The sequence below is a fragment of the Felis catus genome, chromosome F1, assembly GCF_018350175.1.
Source record: "Felis catus isolate Fca126 chromosome F1, F.catus_Fca126_mat1.0, whole genome shotgun sequence".
Classification (NCBI taxonomy): Eukaryota; Metazoa; Chordata; class Mammalia; order Carnivora; family Felidae; genus Felis; species Felis catus.
Window position 1 is genome coordinate 42,725,415 of NC_058384.1, and position 19,686 is coordinate 42,745,100.

The 19,686-nt window shown below is 50.8% G+C and overlaps 1 long non-coding RNA gene across 6 annotated transcripts in view; it reads left to right on the top strand.

Moving 5' to 3' along the window:
- The first annotated feature begins 1,111 nt into the window (after positions 1-1,111).
- LOC109495716 overlaps positions 1,112-19,686 on the top strand; it is a 57,652-nt gene continuing 39,077 nt past the window's right edge. For all 6 annotated transcript variants that reach the window (XR_006591888.1, XR_006591892.1, XR_006591890.1 and 3 more), the window contains exons 1-3: positions 1,112-1,839; positions 3,633-9,960; positions 12,239-12,492. This is a non-coding gene — a long non-coding RNA (uncharacterized LOC109495716). The remainder of the gene's footprint in view (positions 1,840-3,632; positions 9,961-12,238; positions 12,493-19,686) is intronic.

Consider the following 19,686-nt stretch of genomic DNA (forward strand, 5'->3'; position numbering starts at 1 on the left):
CTGTAGGCACTATTACGTGCCTTTTGGGTAGAGATAAGGAGTGAGATCATTCCACCCTCTGTGGTCCTGGTCTTGACCTTCTTAAGCCTCAGTTTTTCCCATCTGCAAAATGAATACTTGTACTACCCTTTTTCTACCTCATAGTTTGTTATGGAGATAAAGGATGCGGGAGCAACCTAACCTGTAAATTGCTTTAAATAAGATGTTAAGAATTGTTATACCAAGCTCTGGGGTATGTATTCAGAATACCTCATGTTCTGGAAGCCGAGCACAAGCTCCTCTCTATGCCTGCCTAGCAGAGCCTATGTTGCTTCCTTATACCCATGCCTCTAGCCCATCTATTCTTTCCTTGCTATGAAGCTCTTGACTAGAAAAGAGGCCATCTCTAGGTTCTGAGCGAAGTGTGTGTAAATTTGGATAGTAGATACAACCGCCACACTATGGTCTTGATCCACGAAAATTTTCTACGTGCACTTGAGTAGGTGGCCTAAAATGCACTGCCAATACACCGAAAACATGCAGTTTTCCAAATGACATATCTCATCGGGTAGCATAACCGACAGGAGTGTAGCCAATGTGCTTGCATCGCGTGGAAGGAAAAAAGCAACTTTAAGTAACTGAATGTGGCCAGCTTAGTAAATGGGGAAAGGAGACAGCTTCATGTGTTCTCATCTAGTCCTTTTAAGCGCCAATAAAATAGCTCTGTATCTTTTTGGTTTTTGCACTATGTAATGCTTTTAATCCCTGTTGATTCTGTTGTGCCTTTTTGTGTATTAAATCTCTTTCGTTTTGCCGTTGTGGTGTCATTATTGGGGAAATTTGTATATAACAGAATCTCACTTTTTGTTTTTATATGCAGTCTTCTGTCTGATTTGGGGACGGAGAGAATAGAATTTGCCATAGAAGTTGCTGTACTTAATCAGTAGTGACTTTGATAGTTTCCACCATTCACCTATTAGAGTGTTGTATTTCATTTTTAGGTTCCCAGTCCTTCAGTTTCTTTAAAAAAAAATTTTTTTTTTAACATTTATTCATTTTTGAGACAGAGCATGAACGGGGGAAGGTCAGAGAGAGAGGGAGACACAGAATCCGAAACAGGCTCCAGGCTCTGAGCTGTCAGCACAGAGCCTGACGCGGGGCTCGAACTCACAGACTGCGAGATCATGACCTGAGCCGAAGTCGGACGTCCAACCGAGTGAGCCACCCGGGCGCCCCAGTCCTTCAGTTTCTTTCTGAAACTGAAAAGATTTTGCAGAGTCGCTTTGAACATTGAGCTAGTTAGGTCAAGTGGAATTTCCCCAACTATAGCCCTTGAGAATTAGAGAATGTATCATACCTGGCATGTCTAGGGTGATTTGAGACAAGCCTGCCTTCTAGGCACCAGTCTGTACCTAACTCTTCTGAGCCCACGACTATATCGCCTTGTCCGTCTTTGCTACTGGAGAGATTTCAAATGGTGAGGTGACAGATTTGCCTCTACTGAGTTGACGGAGACATGCTAGGTGCAGGCTTCTATTTTGTGTTTCGGATTGGGGCTAGTTCAAGAGGGAGTGAGGGTTTGCCACAAAGTACACATTAATTTATCACTTCCATGCCTAACGTTTACTGAGGTTTTTAGATTGGGGGGATTCTAGCCCTCCTTGAAAAGCTAACGAAACTTAGGAAATTCTTATAAAAAAGCACAACATTTTATGTTCATTTTCAGTAGCTTCATTGAAGCCACTGGTCTGTGGCCCTCCTGTTCTGTTCTTTTGAGGGATATCACGAAAACCTGTCCACCAGAGAGCTTGCTAGCCCACGTTCTCAGAAGGTCATGTCCTCCCAGCTGGGACCGTTAAGGTGAGTAAAACTCGGGTCAGTTGTCCTGAGCTCAGGGCCACTGCAAAACAGACACGGATTGGTGTATGCTGCACAGCTGTTGGGGACACACTTTGTAGGCTGTCTTATCTAGAGTTATGTAATATGTTCTTGTATGAGGAGCTCCTGGGGGTGTGGGGTGATACTGGAAATACTGGGGATAGCATTTAAAAATGAAAAAAAAAGGAGGAGGAGCATCAGAGCCAAGGATGAAGCCAGTTTCCGTGTCCACAACCCTTTCCACGTTTTGTGACCCCTTTAAGGTACTTTGTATGGATTCCAACTGCATAACATGTTTTGTTTCCTGGATTTTTGCATCCTACTTAACCTGGTGCTGCAAGCTAAATCATTGTTAAATGTAGTCTGGGGCTAGAGTAAGGCGAGCTGAAACTAGTCACTGATTCAAATTGCCATTTGCAGACAAATGCCTAGTTGGTGCTTGATTGCTAGAATTTTTTTTTTAAGTTTATTTTTTGGAGAAAGCACAAGTGGGGGAGGGGCAGAGAGAAGGAGACACTGCATCCAAAGCAGGCTCTTGTGTCATCAGCGTAGAACCCGATGGGGGCCTCCAACTCGAGAGCCGTGAGATTACGACCTGAGATCGAGGCAGATGCATAACTGACTGAGCCACGCAGGCACCCCCGTTCGCTAGACTTTGCACAAATCCACACTCTAAAGGTATCACAAAAATCAGTGCTATTAGAAAGATTGCAGGTCATTATGGGTTTGGGGATGCAGGGATAATCTCACTACATACCTTCCCAACCCTGAACTCGTGGTTAATACTTTCTTTTTGCTTTGTTTCCTCTTCAAAATAAAGCATGGGAGTTCAATTCGGTCAATAAATACTTATTTGATGTTAATCTGAGCCAGATCCTGCTTGGCACTGGGAATAGCACAGTGAATCAGGAAGCTCCCTCAGTTGCCTGCGGTCTGCGCTGGAGGTAGGGATAGGGGCAGTTTGCACACGGGCCAGGCAGCAGCAGTGAAGGAAGTGGCTTTGGTGGTTCCACGTGACCGTGACCGGAGCCAAGGGTGTGATGGGAGAAGTGCCGAGAGACGGCCCTGGGGTGTGATGCAGGTGGGCTATGACAAGCCAGGAAGGTTGAACCTTATCCTGAAGGCAGTGGAGAGCCATTTAAGGATTTTAAGCGTGAGTGTGACATCTCATTTGCATTTTGGGGAGCTTTGGGTACATTGTTGAGAATAGACTGAAGTGCCGGCCAGAAGCAGGGATAACAGGTCCTGGCAGCAACCTGGGCTGGAAACAATGTTCCTAGAGTGATGGCAGTGGACCTGGCAAGAAGAACAGTAGGTAGCACTTACTGAGCGTTTAGTGGGTGCTGACTGGGCATTTACTAGTCCCATCGGGTATTTAAGGCTTAGAGGAAGTAAGTAACCTGTCTGAGGGAATGAACCTAACTGACAGAATCGAGTCAGTGGTTAAAACTATTGTGTCTGAGACAAAAGCCCAAAAGAAGAAGTACGTGGAGTTGATAGAAACCCAGGCGGAAGGGACGCACTTCCTGAATGAATGCCTGGGGCTGTGAGGGGAAAAAGGGAGGAGTCAGGGATGGCTTGGGCAGTTGGTGGATGGCGGTGCCACTCACGGAGATCAAGAATATGGTAAAAGGGGAGGTTTGTGGTGGTGGTGAGGTAGGAAAAAGTGATGAGTTTTGGACGTGTTGACTTTGTGCGTATGAGAGATCCAAAGGGAAATGGAGACACCTGGGCTGTAAATACTAAGCACCTGTCACTTATCTTGTACTTTGTAGGTCCCGGGGACGCTGTGCTGAAACTGAGGAACGTGGTCCTTGCTCTCGTGGCTTCGGGAAACGGGCTAGGCAACACGTAGGGTTAGTGTCACGCGTGGTCTGTTGGGGGCACACGTGCTGCTGTGGGAAATACAGAAGAGGGGCCTGATCTAGTCGAGAGTTCAGGAACATCCTCCTTGAAGAGTCGAGAAGCCGAGAGCTCAGGGAAGGACGGGGGTTGGGAGATGGGGGAGCATCGAGGTAAGAGCAAACAGGCAAGGGCCTTGGAGCTCACGGTATCTGGCAGACTGGAAAGTTTAGTGTGGTTGAAAGCAGGGAAGGAGAGCACAGTCCCGTGGGGGAGGCAGTTGGTGGAAGGGTTTGAAGAGAATGGAGGAAGTCCGAAGCAGGAAGTCCAGGGAAGAGGAGAGAACAGACTAGAGAAACTTGCTAGGTGATTGCCTGACACTAGAGGGTCTCCGGACCAGGGCTTCTCAGCCTTAGCACGATGGACATTTGGAACTGGGAGATTTTCTATTGTGGGGACCGGTGTCCTGGGCATTGTAGCATCCCTGGCCTCTATTCACTAGGTGCCAGTAGTGCCCCTTCCCCAAGAAAAACTGTCCGCAGGCACTGCCACGTATCACTTGAGGAGAGAATTACCTCTGGCTGAGAGCCAGTAAGCCCAGCCGCTGAGCACTTCAGGAGAAAAATCATACAACTTGCAGATTGCTGTTACGACGCATTCATGTCCCCAGCCTGGGCTCTCAGTTCTCCCTGGTTCTCCCGTTCCCCTAACAGTTGAAGTGATGTTTCTACCCTCGAAGATAGGAAGGAGAAAGTGAAGACAAGTTATTATTTGACTTCTCTAAGTCTCAGCTTCGTCATGGGATAATAGATGTTAAGTCAGCACCTACGAAGTGTTCAATAAATGGTATCTATCATTATTTCTGGGAGGGGCTGATAGGAAATGGACAGGCTGAACGAAGTTGAAAGATGGTAGGAGTGGACTGAGAGCAGGAACGACAGGCCGCTGTGTTCCGAGATAGACTGATGTTCTTTTTTATTTTTTAAGGTTTATTTTTGAGAGAGAGACAGGCAGAGCGTGAGCAGGGGAGAAGCAGAGAGAAAAGAAGGCATAGAATCGGAAGCAGGCTCCAGACTCCGAGCTGTCAGCACAGAGCCTAACGCAGGGCTCAAACTCACGAACCGCGAGATCATGACCTGAGCTGAAGTCGGACACTTAACCTACCGAGCCACCCAGGCACCCCTAGACTGATGTTCTAATCAAGACTTCCAAGGTTGTGATAGATGGTGTCATCAAATCATCTGCCACTTCTCTCCACCACGCTCCGGAGAGGGTGGGTAGTGCTCCGTGCCCTGGTGGCACCAGGCCTGTCCATGAAATGTCAGCGGGAATGAAGTGTACTGCTTCTGAGCAGAGGTTCGGGGGACATTGCGAGGGTCAGTCAGGGCTTCTTCCCTCAGCATGAGGCTAGTGCACCCCAGAATGAAGGCTGCCCTGCAGTCTGGCTCCAAGATCGACAAGAACAGGGAGCAGAGCTGCGGCTGTCCTGCAGTGGGCAGAGAAACAAGACTTGGGGGGTGTGCTACTGACTTAGTCTGAGCGGACTGGCACAAAGGTGGACAATCCCAGGTGAGGGTCCCAGGCGTGGCATGGAGTGAGCAGTTCAAGCATCATGGAAGAGGAGTTTTTTGATGTTGAGTTGGTCAATGAGGGAGGGTCCTGTGAGGCTGGGGGTGTTGGATGGGTCATTCCTGGGGCATCGGTATCACCCAGGATGTTGGCAGGATTGTGGGAACCCAAAATCGATAACGAGTGAGCAAAATATCTGGAAGGTAAGCAGATGGCACTATAAAGGAGGTCTAAGACTCAAAAGAGCAGAGATTTCTGTGTGGAGGGATAGTAGTCTGGATGCGGTCAGGGAGGCCCGTCTCCTCTACTGAAGGTGCATGAGGTTTGGAGAAATGACTGCCAAGGTTCCTTGGGGGAAAGCCAGGTATCTATCAATCATCTATTTATTTTTGAGATAGTGTGAGCAGGGGAGGGGCAGAGAGAGAGGGAGACACAGAATCTGAAGCAGGCTCCAGGCTCTGAGCTGTCAGCATAGAGCCTGATGAGGGGCTCGAACTCACGAACCATGAGATCATGAGCCGAAGTCAGACACTTAACCGACTGAGCCACCCAGGTATCCTTTAAGCCTTAAAGAAACAGAGGAAAGCAAAAGAGTATATGGATGCAGGCAGGGGGATGTTTACCATGAAACAGTTCATAGAGTCGTAGTTCGTAACTTGCTTGGGGTCAAGGGGTGGGTGCTCTGGATCGCCTCTTGAGAGAAAGGATATACACGCGTGTAAAATCTTACGTGCAAACCCAGGAGGTTTTGACTACAGTTTAAACTATAACGAACGCATTTGGTCTAGGTAACCCCATCTTGCCTCCTTGCACTCTGGGACTCTTCCCTTCATCGTTAACCTTTAAAAGAGTCACTGGTGGGAAATAAACCATGCATTCGAATCAAGTTAAAGAAATGTGAGACTTCCTGGGCCCTAAATTGGGAAATTTTAACTCAAAAACTCCAGCTTTATACTGCTCAAAACTGGGTAAAGCTGCTACCTAAATATGGGATGCATATTGGCAAAAATTACATCCACTTTCTTCTGTGTGTGTGTGTGTGTGTGTGTGTGTGTGTGTGTGTGTTTGAAACACTTGTAACCATCGGGATTTCTGGAATCCTTGGCACTGAATCAGAATTGCCAGTTAGCTACTTGCTGGGTGACCTTCGGCAGTTCACTTAATGTCTCTAAGCCTCAGCTCACTGATCTGGAAAACAGAGCTGATGGACAAATGAGCTAATGCACGTGAGGTGCTTAGCACCTGAGACTTCCTTCCACTTGCTTGCATCAGAGCTGGGGAGGCGGCTTCCTCAAATAGGAGCCTCAAATCTCCGGCTTCTAACCAACAGACATAACCTGCACTGTCCACCAGAGGGCACCAGTAACTCGTAAATCTAAGAGGAATGTTCCTTTGCCCTTAATTGAATCTGCCTGAGGATAACCCCTTAGGTTCAAGCCTTTATTTAAATATTCTTGCTCTTGGTGCCTGAAGGAATCATTTGCCAGATTCCTCAAAATGCAGAAGGGAAATCTGAAGTAAGAAGTTTAGGGTAATTGGTGCCCTTACTCTACATCAGCCATCAAGAGAGTTCTATTAACGTTGTTTTATTTTGTCCATTTCTACCATGCATTGTCTGTCTCTTCAGACTATCTGTAACCTAGTTACAAATTATTCTCTCAGTAATAAGTTGTTGCTGGTCCTTTCTTCCTGGTTTGTTCCAATGAACTGAACTGCTGTTTTTCCCTTTGATGTGCAGCCTCCCTCCTGTTTCCCCTAGTCATGGCCAGCCTTCCTTCCAGCAGTGGGGGCTGGGATCCAGTTCTGATCCCTTTGCCTTACTGTTGAGCCTCAGAAGCCATTTCCCTAAATCCCTTTGAGGTGAGAGTCTAGTGATGGATGGGTACTCATCACAAGAGGCTGTGTTCTGGGCGGGGGGGAGCCCTTTCTCCATCTGAGGAGGGGAACAGCTAGGAAAAGTTGAGGCTACCAGCCACTAGAGCCTTCCTCAAAATGTCATGGATTTCAGGGGAGCAGTGATATCCAGGATACCCACTGCTTACTCTTTTTTTTTTCTTTCTCTAATTTGAGAGAGAGGGAGAGAGAGCAGGAGAGAAGGGCAGAGGGAGAGAGAATCTTAAGCAGGCTCCACACTGTGTGGAGCCCCGACACGGGGCTCAGTCCCGTGACCCAGGGATCATGACTTGAGCTGAAATCAAGTCGGACGCTTTCTCGACTGAGCCACCCAGGCGCCCCTGACCATCCCCTTGTCTAGATGGGTTGTCATGGCTGACGTTTGCCATGTGCTTCGTATTGGGTCATCTATCCGTTTGGTTTTATGTCATGTGATCTCCACAACAACCCCGTGAGAGAAGTGTGGTGTTGGGCGAGTGGAGTGGACTACCCCCGCACAGAAGCACAGAGAAGCTAAATGAAGGACAGGGAAGACTTCGCCAGGGTTCCATTTCAGTCAGCACTGGAAGCATTCCACAAGGCCAAGTTTTGTTCTGTTCTGTTTGGTTTTGTTTTATGGATTGTCCCTTGCACAGCAGGATATTTAACATCTCTGGCCCCCAAGCCCTGTCATTAAGGTACAAATTATACCTTCCAGAAACCCCAGAAGGTACGGTACAGGTAGGTGGTCCTGCCACCTGTTAGAACCACTGACTTATCTGCATGGTCACCGGAAAAAGGAGGATTAAACAAATTGCGTTGCTCCTCTGGTTATTTTTATGTTAATGAAGGTCACTAGATAAGATGACAGAACCAGAGGAAGGAGATCCCTGGGGGTGAGCAGAACTCTGTAAGGGAAGAGGCTATATTATAAAGGAAGGGAATGAGCGCTAGACCAAGGCGATCTTCCTTTCTAATCGCTGCTAAAACCCGGAGCGTGGACAGAGTCTGGCCTCTCAAACTCATACCTTTAGAGACCAATCGGTTGTCGCAGGCCAGGACGGCAGCCGGGTCAGGGGACAGAAGGGAGTGCCGGGGCTGGAGCCGTCTGGACAGCCGGGCCTACACAAAGGGTGTTTTCATGTGGTAGCGTGGGCTCATTGTTGCCAGCCTTTCTAATATTTCCAGAGAATCCACCAGGCCAGATTTTTAAAGGAAATCTCTCTATTGTAGATATGGGATGTAAAAGCAGTTCTAACATTCGTTTGGCCGATGGATGGCTGAGTCGGTTGAGCATCTGACTCTTGATTTCAGCTCAGGTCATGATCTCACAGTGGTGAGACTGAGCCCTGCGTCCTGCTCTGTGCTGCTGTGGAGCCTGCTTGGGAATCTCTTGCTCTCTCTCAATAAATAAATAAATACCTACACATTAAAAAAAGAAAAAAAAACATTAGGTAGGCCAAGAAAAAAAAATGCCTGCAAGTGAATTTGGATCGTCTTGACTTGTGAGTCAGGTCGTCTTTGAGAGGCCACTGCCATCAAAGGTGCCACAGTGTATGTCCACCGTGCTGGTGACAGAAGAGATACAGGTTTCAGCATACACAAAAAAGAATTTCCTCCCCATCCCAGCTGCAGACAGCCGCAGGGCAGGCTGCGCAGAGGACGAGCGGGCATTCCTAGGGGCAGTGGGACCCCCAGAAGCTGAAGCAAGGATTCCTGTGCCATCTTTGGTCCTTTCTGGATCCGAGATTCTGGGATCCTGGGGTTGTGATTCCTCGAAGGCAGAGCTGGGAACATGGAAACTCTAGAGCTTGGCCAGTGCCTGGAGTGCGACCAGCTCAGGCCCTGTCCTTCCCCCTGATGCATAGGAATGGGGAAGAGCTGTCCCTGGAGTCCCTGCTCCCTAGAGGCCCTTTGTCTCGGTTCTCAGTACCTGAAGTTTACACGTGCAAGCTGCTCTTACTGTCTCGCAGCCAGTGGGTCCCTGACACCAACTGCAGAGCTAAACAGCCAATTTTCCAGCCCAGCTGTTCTGCTACACTGACTTTAAGCTTAAATGCACTTTTCTTTCAAACCCATCAGGAGCTGTCTCCTTCCCTCTGCTCATTTTCTTGGCGTTAATCCAGCAGAAAGCAGGTACTCAGGATAGCAGTACTTCACGCTTAGAATGCTGGGGCCCGTAGGTCCTCCATCGGGCTCCACCCACCTTCCCCTTCAGGGCCACGATGGGACGTCCATCTGGTTTGTAATGGAGCTCCCAGTTGCCAGTGCCTGTGCCCTCCATGCTCTCTGGGAAGGGGTCTCGCTCTCTGGTTGGGCAGCCTGTGCCTTTAAAAGCAGTGCCTTTGCTGGTTTCTGACTTGCAGCAGTGGGATAGTCAGATGTGGGGGAGGAAGCAGGGCTCTGGCAACCGAACTCCTGATGTGGAGGAGTTGAAAAGCCAAGCTGCAAATGTTACTATCTAACATGCTGGGAAATCTCTGTTCCCATTCTTCAGATCTAATCCGTCTTTGGCTTCTCAAGTCCGTAACCCTTCTCCTTCTGGGCTTTGCTTACATCCCTACATCCGGCATTGGGGCAGACTCTCGGGAAGGGAGGTGGTCCCCAGCCCTGTTCCTTGCCCTTCTGGTCCATGTGCCAGCATAGACCAGGTTTTAATGAACCTCAGAATCTTCTGTGCCACAGACGGGGAGGACCGTGTAGGTGAAGGCTTTCCACAAGCCATGGAGCACAATGCATGGAATAATCTGGAGACTCGCCCCAGAGAAGGTCCTGGCTCTCCTGTCTCAGCCTCCCTCTGGCATCCCCAGGACTCAGTCCGTAAGTCTCATTTTCTTCTCCCGTCTCTCTTCAGCCTCACATCTGGAGGCCTCGTCCAGGTTAGGTGCTCATCCTCCACTAGGACCAGGGGAACTCTGATCAGCTGGGAGACTCGGGAGGCGGTGCTCAGCACGGCCCTCAGCCACTTTACCTGTTACACAAAATTTCAGAATTGTGAATGGGATCGGGGCTTCTAGATTTTAGGCTATCACAGATGAATAAGATAAACAATAACAAAACCCAAGAACAGCAAAAGCCGAATCTGTATTTATGAGATGGAGACTCAACCTAGGGTTTCCGGCCTTTATTTCATCAAACGAGTACATTTAAAAAGCAACAACTAGTAACTACTGTCTAGGACCACCATGTTTTCAGAAAGGAGAGGACATATGAATGCCATAAATGTAGAAGGATGTGCTCTGCAATGAAGGACTGCCCTTTGAAGGGCATCCTAGAACTCTGTGGGGCAAATGACCTCATTCTTGGTTTTTGAAAGTCATCCCAGAGGTGACATCGTTGTCACGGACTTCCTCCGCCCTCAGATGCGACTGGCCCTGGACAGGGTCCCCCTTCCCACTCTCTATGCCCATCTCTGTCTTTTCTGCTCCGTCATGAAAGGAGGGTGATTGTCATGTTAGGAAAAGTTGTGAGAGCCTTTGAAATGGGCAGAAAAGATTGTTGTTGGCTGTCCTGTCTGGTTCCCTCTGGATTATCTTTGTCTTCCTTTGTCTTTGAACAAAACTGTAGAAAACCGATAAGAATGCAAATGATTTTGCCCAAAGAAATACAAATTGTGTCCAGAGGAAATGCAACCGATTATTGCCCTGCAGATACCGATAAGTTTGCGTCTTTGGTGCCTTAGGTGCAGTTTCCTGATGGCTTATGTATGTATCTGCTCTGGATTCCCCAGCACCTGTGACCTCTTACTAGTTCCCTCATTAATTGTTGAGTGAAATGAAATCATTGACATGTGTTCCTTTTATATTTGCACAAGGGTCTTGATTTGACCTTTAGCGCAATTGTCCGTCCTCAGCAACTACCGCCGAGAGATGTTGTAGGAGTGGAACGAGGTCATGGGTAAGCAAGCATACACCTTGCCTTCCGCCACTGGGACAATCCGTGCTTCCTCCTGCTTTTGGAGCCCCAGGGTTGCCCTGTGTTTTCACAAACGAATCAACAAACAAAATCTTCTCATTAAACTTTTCACATTGCAGTATTAAGGACCTTGATGTCCCCGGGACTTGCACATGTCTTGAGAGGATCTGGGGAGGAGGGAAACAATGCTTACCCAGAGGTCTGGCTGTAACGGAGGAACTCCAGGGGAGCACAGTGCCTGGTGCTGTGGGTATTTGGAGCCAGGTGCCTTTAAAATCACCTGTCCTACTGGGGTTCAGCTGCTGAGGACAGTTTGATATCCTTCCCCTCACCCTCTTTCCAGTATCAGAGGCACCAGCCTTACCACGCTAAGGAGGGTCGTTTCAACCTCGTAACCAGGATCTTAAAATATATATGTTTTAAATCTTCTCCTGACATCTGTAAGGTGGGTGTGTTTATTCTTGTTCTTGATGATGAGCAAAGACAGGTTAAATGTCTTGCCCAAGGTTGTACAGCCAGGAAGTTGTGCCAGGATTTAAATCTAGGGTCTGAATTCGGAGCTGTGGATTTGAGCCATGGAACGGTCCTTCTGGTGAAAACTCTTTTCCCTCCCGGTGTGCCTTTGTGGCTCAGCCGGTTAAGCGTCTGACTTCAGCTCAGGTCATGATCTCACGGTTCATGGGTTCAGGCCCTGCATCAGGCTCTGTGCTGACAGTGAGGGGCCTGGAGCCTGCCTCGGATTCTGTGTCTCCCTCTCTCTCTGCCCCTCCCCCACTCATGCTCTGTCTCTCTGTCAAAAATAAATAAATGTTAAAAAAAAAAAAGAAAAGACTCTTTTCCCTCCCCCAATCCCATCACCACTGCTAAAATCCTGTGTTACACGTGGGCCAAGGCATTGCTCCCGTTAAAATGGAAATGACCTGGAAGGCATAGCACACTTGTAATGAAAATAATGTCAGAGACAAATCGATCCAAGGGTTAGGGCGCAGCCAAAGAGGAGCAGGGGCAGGTGAGCCGGGAGCTCCCTTGGGCAGGGGCCTCTCTGCTCAGTGGGGATTGAGGCGGGGGGGGGGGGGGGGGTAGGGGGGGGGGGGTTGATTTGACCAGAGAAGGAAGAAGCCAGGAAGGGTCAGACATGTAGGTTGGTGGGAGAGCAGTGAGCACTTACTCCCTCTCTCCTCAGACCCTGATAACTGGGAGAAGTACGCAGGCCTCAGGAGCTGAGGAAGGCCAAACCCGATCCCTGGCTTCCTGAAGGTTAACCAGTCAGAGCTCCTCCTGTGTGCTGGCCTGGAAGATTCCATGGCCCGGGCCAGGTGTGGCAGGGCTTGTGGACGCTGGGATGGCCCTTGATGCTATGGGTCAAGGACGATGAGTCAGGTCAGCGCAGCCTTTCTGCCAAGCTGGAATATAGGAGGCCTGGGCACATGAAGTCAGGTAAGTGGGTGTCTTGGTGATGGATGGGAGTTTCCCGGCAAGTGTGACCTCTCCCTCCGCTGAGTCCAGCTGGACCAACCCTGTGGCTCCAGGGCCCCTTGTCATCCACTGATTGCTTTGTGATTAATGCACAAGTCCCTTATTCCCACCTCGTGTCCCTGCTCTATGCTCCCCCAGCTCCTGTGGCGGACCCTGCTGCACTTAGGCAATTTACTCAGAAATGATCGTCCCTAGAATCTCTCCGCATGCTTGGTGGGCAGGTAGTGACCAACGTCTGTGTGTGACTCCCCTGCAGAATTCAAAACCAAGGACAGACATGCCAATCACAGCATTAGGGGAGAGACTTAAAATACCTGCAGTGAGTAGAGCAGGGCCCAGAAGAGGCCAGGATCTGTCCTGCAGGCATCGCCCCTTCTTCTCAACACATTTCTGGGCTCAGCAAGAAAGCCATGAGTTTCCACCTGGCAGTCATTCACTTGGGCTGCCTGTGGGTCCCAGTGCCATTTCACAAAGGACAGGCAGCCTAACCCCGGTTTGTCTGGGAACCAGAGAACTGCAGAGGGAGGAGAGGGGCCCAACCCTCCGGTCCTAGCACCAAACCAAGTGAACCCCCCCCACCAAATATACAGAGGGCGAATGGTCCCGAATGGACAATCCGCTTCTCAAACAGTGTTTTCACCTTGGCCTGGGGGCCCAAGCACGTAAAGTGGGTTTCATACTAATTTGGCTGCATGGACTTTCTAACTTAACCAGAGTAGGAGAGACTGAATCACGTGCTGTTAACAGTCATTCATTCAGCAAATATTTACTGACTCCCAGACAGGAGAGAGGGCTGGTTTGTGTCAGTTCGCTGTGAAGAGCAGCATGTTCCTCATGCCTTAAGCGCTACTCCTTCGTGCTGTAGCAGAACGTTTGTCCCTGTCCCCCATCCCCCGGAGGGCCTCCCTACTTTCCTCAACAGGGCAGATGAAAATGTTTTTGTTCAGGTCAAGAAAGCTTTCTAAGGTAAAGGATAGGGGATAAAGGCTCTATTTGCACAATAAGGCCAGGGAAATTTGTGAATTCCTTCCAGGGGCCAAATGGGAGCTTTGGAAAGAGATTAGTCTTGGCGGTAAGGTGTATTTGACCTAAGGCTTTTTAGGAGGAAGCGGGTGCTGTGAGGACGGGAAGCCTGCAGTCAGAGCGGGGAGGCCTCCTGCCAGCAGCTCTGGGCCCCGAGCTCAGCCTTGGCCTCTGCCGAGCTGGCGGGCACCCCTTTCCTGGTACTGCACCGAGGAGGAGGGCATCCAAGGAGTGCCATGTGCTTACTCCCTCATTCCCTGACTCTCTCCACTTGCTCCCTCCACACCCCTCTCCCACCAAACTCCCCCCTCCCCATCGAGGCTCCATGCCCCCACTCTCATATGTGGCCTGGAGAACCGTGCACAAGGGAATGCTACCGGGTTGTGGAAGCAGGCGTGGCCAGTGGGCTGAATGAGTGTGCCTACCACCCTTTGGAAAGGAGCCCTGGCCAGCTGGTCCAGCGGGGAAGTGGTCATGGCAGTGATAATGGCCTGTGCTTGCATAGTGTGCTCTTCTAATCAGATATTTGCTCATATTAGTTCATCAACAACAACCCTGTAAAATAGGCCCGGTCATGACCCGATTTGACAAATGAATAAGCTGGGGCACAGAGAAATGACTTGCCGGGTGTCACGCAGCTAGCAAATGGGGACAGAGATTCAAATCTGGGCAGTTTGCCTCCAGAGTCCACCTACTTAACGACTATCTATTCTGCCCTCCTAGATGAGCATTCTCTTCTGTTAGGCTGTTTTGGATGTGAGTGACAGAAATGTAACCCAAGGACAGTCCAGACAGAGCAGCAGTGGCAAAGGCTCAGGGCCCAAGAAAGAAGGTGGGTGGTCAGGGAGGGCTGTAAGTTACTGGGAGCGGAGATGGAGAGAAGTCACAGCAAGGGTCTTCGGTTGAGTCAGGTGCACAGAGGCAGGGGCCTTGCAGCAATGACCCAGAGCTGAGGACACTGGTCAACTTGTCCCTGTGGCTAGTGGGGAGGAAAGACACCAGGGAACCAAGTGTGGCCTGGAACCGGGGCTCTCCTTGGCCCGCGTTCCTCGTCCACTCTTCTACTTCTGACTCTCCTCTTTACTCATCTACTTTTTATAGTTTTCTGAGTCTTTTTCTGCTTCCAGCTCCCCTGGAGAGCCAGAGCTCCAGGGAAGGAGATCTGATCTGTCTCAGCTCTTTGCGGAGGGCAGTCTCTGGTACAGATTGAGCATGTAGCTGGACACCCATCCCCATCTATGTCCTGTTCTTTTAACGAAAGATTCAGCGGTTCCTGGCTGGTTCAGTCGGTAGAGCTTGCTACTCTTTTTCTTTTTCATAAAATGTTTTGAGAGAGAGAGACAGAGACAGACAGACAGACTGAAAGACAGGGAGGTTGCAGAGAGAGAGGGAGACACAGAATTCGAAGCAGGCTCCAGGCTCTGAGCTGTCAGCACAGAGCCCGATGTGGGGCTCGAACTCACAAACCTCGAGACCATGACCTAAGCCAAAGTTGGATGCTTAACTGGCTGAGCCACCAGGGGCCCCAGAGCTTGCTACTCTTAATCGTGGGGTTGTGAGTTCGAGCCCCACGTTGGGCATAGAGATTACTTAAAAACAAAACAACAAAAAAAGATTCAGTAGGAGGGGTGCTGTGCCCGGGGCTGAGGGAGTGGATCCATGGATCAAAGCCTTTCTTGAGGGAGTCTGTTTTTTGATTTATTTTTTCCTCCTTTGCTACTCCCACCCCTCCCAGTTTTACAGTTGGAGTTTTCCCTGACCCTTCACAGTGAACTGACTTAGAAGACAGAGCTCCTCTCCTGCACATCTAGCCACCCACCGTACTGAGTGTGGCTTTGGGGGTTGGACTGACAAGATGGCCTGGGGGCCTGGACAAGCCTCTATCACACACTGGGTGGCTTCCTCTCCCTGCTTCTGCATGTGAACTTGAGCAAGCCATTGAAACTTCCCAGGCTTCTGCAGCCTTAATGTGTCAGGCAAGGTTATCTGTGACCGCCCCTCCCAACCTCACACATAGGGATTGACAGGACAGATGGGACCGGTAGGAGACCCAGTGAATAGAAGCCCAAGTTGTCTCCCCCTGAGATGCCCAGGTCAGAGGGCTCACACCCCGCCCCCCACCCCCTGCAGAGGGTCCAGCTGTAAGTAGCTTCTGGCTGTTTACCTTGGCATCTGTTAGGCTCCTGTGGTTGGGGCATGGGGGAGACACCGGAGAGGGGACACTGGAGAGGATACAGTGGCAGAGTGGGGAGGGGAGGGGTAGAGGCTCTGGGTCAACACACTTGGTGGATATGGGGCAAAGCTGCCATGAACAGAGCCTCTTCCTCCTCTCCAGCCAGCTGCTGTGCTGACAACCAGGGGCAGATGGATGAGGGGCAGATCTGTTTGGGAAGCAGGAGGCAGAGGGGAGAGGGCAGGGCAGAGAGCAGTGCTACCAGCCAGATATCGTGGGGCCTGTGTCCTAGGAAAGGCAGGGAGGTCCTGGCTTGAGATTTGGCCTTAACTCCCTCTGCTAAATGCCTGGGAGCTCCTGAGAATCGGGGAGAAGGGGTCTTGGAGACCTCAAGGACAACTTCTTTATTCCACAGTGAGGGAGAGCAGACCGGGAGAGGGAGAAGGTCATGCTCAAGGTCTCAGAGCTTGTGGATTGCAGAGCTGAGAGCTGATCTATTCACTGAGGGTTTTAGGCATTTCTGATCATCTCCCAGAAGGGTCGCCCCCAGTCCTAACCAATACATGAATAAGATAGGGTGGCTCCGGCTGTGACTTCTGATGGCAGGGGCCTTCAGCCCTTGACATCCAGCCTATTAGGTGGTAACTCTGTGCAGCAGAGGCAAAAGTAGAGTAGGTCTGGGCTCCACCACTGGCTCCCTATGTGACCTTGGCCAAATCTTCTCCCTCCTCTGGGCCTGGTTTCTTCATCAGGGGTAATTATTCCTGCCGTTTTGTGTTGACAGATTCAGTCTAAAGTGGGACATTCTCTTATCTCAGATATCTGCAACTTGATTACAGACTGATTCTTAACCCAGCCTGATGAGAGAGATTCTTAACCGTACCTGTAAAATTTAGGAGGTCTGGGGTTTACTAACCCGCATCATTTTTCTGGGAACCCAGGCCGGCCCTGGAGGCCACAGGGGCAGGCTGTCTGAGTGACGCGAGGCTGAGAGTGCCCACCCCTGTCCCAGAAGCATGCAGGTCGGTGGATCCCAGAGGTGAAAGGACTTTACATTTACTGAGAGATTTTTTTTTTTTAATGTTCCTTGTTCTCTGTATGTGTTATTTCATTGAAATGTCACCACCGCGTCAATCACTACCACTGAGCCCATTTTATACATGAGGAAACTGAGGCGTGGATAAAGTAAGTACATCCAGTGACACAGCAAGCAAGTGGTTCACGGGGCTCCAAAGCCTTGCACCACGCGGCTTCTCTACCCTCTGCCTCTGCTGGCCAGAGGGGGCGCTGCAGAGGCCTCGGGGCAAGGGCGCCCCCTGGCAGCAAAGGGGGCTGCCGTGTCCTGCCAGGGGCTCTGCCAAGGCCTTTGCCAAGGCAGCTCTCAAGCCGCCCCCTCCTTTCGGAAGCCTCCTCGAAGCCCCCAGGGCGAGGGGTTCCTGACTGTACTTCCACAGCGCCTTGCCTGGGCCTCTCTTATAGCCTCTCCTTGTGTTAGTATGTTTATGTTCTTGCAGTTTGCAGGAAACGAAGTCATACTAGGGCTTCTCCCTCATTACCCCGCAAAGCGCTCCGGGACAGGGACTGCGGCACGCATCGCCCATGGCACCTAGTAGAGGCCCTGCAAAGAGTGATAGGTGATCAATGAATATCTGCGGCATGAACACTTGAGAGTGACCCTTCTGAAGATGGTCAAAAGTGATTTCACACACATTATCTTATGGACCCATCCATTCGCACCGTGTGGGCTTCCCGGTAGCCTGCCTAGACTTCACTAGAGGTCGGGGTCAAAGACAAAGTAGATGCCTGTCTGCACAGGGAGCTCCAAGTTGTGGGGAGGAGGTGGGGTGGCAAAGCCAAGAGCCTAAGAAAGGGACAAAACAGAATAAGAACTGGAAACACAGACCACGGCAGGAGGCGCAGCTCAGCACGCGTTTGGGTGAAGCCCAGAGGGGGCCCCCCAGCCCGGTGTGGGGGGGTTGTCAGGGAAGGCAGCAAGGGCCGGGGACGCAGGGTGGGGCTTCGCGGCCAGGCAGGAGTGCGGCAGCCAGGGGAAGGGGGTGGGGGAGGCTGGGGGAGCCTCAAGGGAGGGAGCCCCTGGTGGGGGACTGGGCACATTTAGTAGCTGAGTACGGCAGCTGCCTGGCGTGGAAAGGGAGTTTTGAGGACGTAGCGGGAAGAAAGAACGGGAACGACACCTTTGACCTGAACCTGAAGTGCTTTGTGTTCCTCAAATCCCTTCCGCATCTATGATCTCAAATTAGCTGACAAACAGCAGCGGCTGCACCCTGAGCGCCTCCCTGCACAGGGCTGCTCCTCGGGCGCCTGTGTGTGCCATCTGCCTGGCCTCTGGCCACAACCCTGAACGTAGGCGCTGTCACCACCTCCTCTGTGCAGAAGGGGACGCTGAGGCCCTGAGAGGGTGGGCTTCTCCAGGAGGGGAGGAGTAGGCCCTGTCATTCTCACGCCGCAGTGGAGGACAGGACAGGTGTCTGGTCCTGGGACTGGAGCTCAGGCCTCTACGTTCCCAGCCCAGTGCTCTCCCCCAGAATTTTCTCTGCCCCCTCAGATCACGATGTCTGGACTAAAGCCAACAGCCAGATTGTGAGTGGACATCAGCTCAGGCCGCCCTGGTGTTTCTCCACCGATGAGCTCCCGCCTCTGCCACTGAGGGGCCAGGACGTCACTGCCGACCGCAGCGACCTGGGCTTTGAGTCAGCCAGTGGTTCAAGGGCAGAAACCATTCCCTCCCTCCTGGGCACACGCTGCCCAGGAGGTTCCACCGCAGGCACCCGGGCTTGCCGCTCATTTCAGTTGGCAAAGTTAATCCAGCGAACCCGAGTTCGTAACAGTCTCCAGTATCCCTTCTGGTGCTCCCTGTCCCCTCCACACCCACCTGTCCTGGGGCTCTTGGTCACCAGGGAAGCAGGGGCCTGTCTGTTGGTCTTCTCCAGCAGGACGCAAACTCAGTAGTCCTGCCTTACCCATGAGGTCCCCGCTTTCCTTCCGTCCTCGAAGTTCCCCGGGCTGTGGTCTGCAGCATGAACGGTCTCCTCTGTCCTGCTTCTCCCTTTTTTGAACCTTCTCTAGTGTCTTACTTCTGGGGAAGGAATGTTCTTTGCAGCGACAGCTGCAGTTGTTCCAGACTGCAGCAACGTCCTCTTTCGAATCCTGGTTCCTGAAATGTTTTTTGCTTTTCCTTCTCTTCCTTCCTTAATTGCCTCTCTTGTTCTCCCTTCCTGGAAGGAGCTCAGAGCACAATGGTGACAATGCCCTTGGCCCCTGAGCCCACCACCTTCCCTGAGGCTGCAACTCGCCATTGGCCCTCTAGCTGGTTGCCCAGTCTGTGACCTACTTTGCCCCCTGCGTGCTCCTTTCTACCATCTGGCTCTGTGAACCCTAAAGTCTTCCCTGGTGACCCCCATTTGTCACCTCACATGGTTCTGGAATGAACCTATGCTATCTACTCCTCATGCTCACAGATCCTCAGCCACTGAGGCAGGGACCAGAGTAGATAGGTAATTGGTTCTCAGAGTAGTCTGGTTTGGATCCTGGCCACTGCCCACAGCCCACAGCCATACGACCTTGACCGAGACTTCACCATATTTCTTTGAGGTGTTGTGCAGAGATCATGTGATCCAAATTTTAAATTACATTAGTACTTAAACAATAAGCTTCAACAAATGGTAGCTATTTATTCACAGTAACAGCTTTTCAAACGATTTCTGGGATTGTAAATTTGAAAGTGGTTGGAAATTCCAAAGTGCTTCCCCTTCTCAACTGGAAACCCTATGAGGGCAGGGGCCTTGTCTTTTGTCCATGATGTCTGGTACTTGGTAGACCCTTAATGTCCACACAGCAGTACCCCCCTTACCCGTGGTCTCACTTTCTGTGGTTACTTGTGGTCAACTGCAGTCGAAGTAGATGATCCTCCTTCTGACCTGTCATCAGAAGGTCAGTAG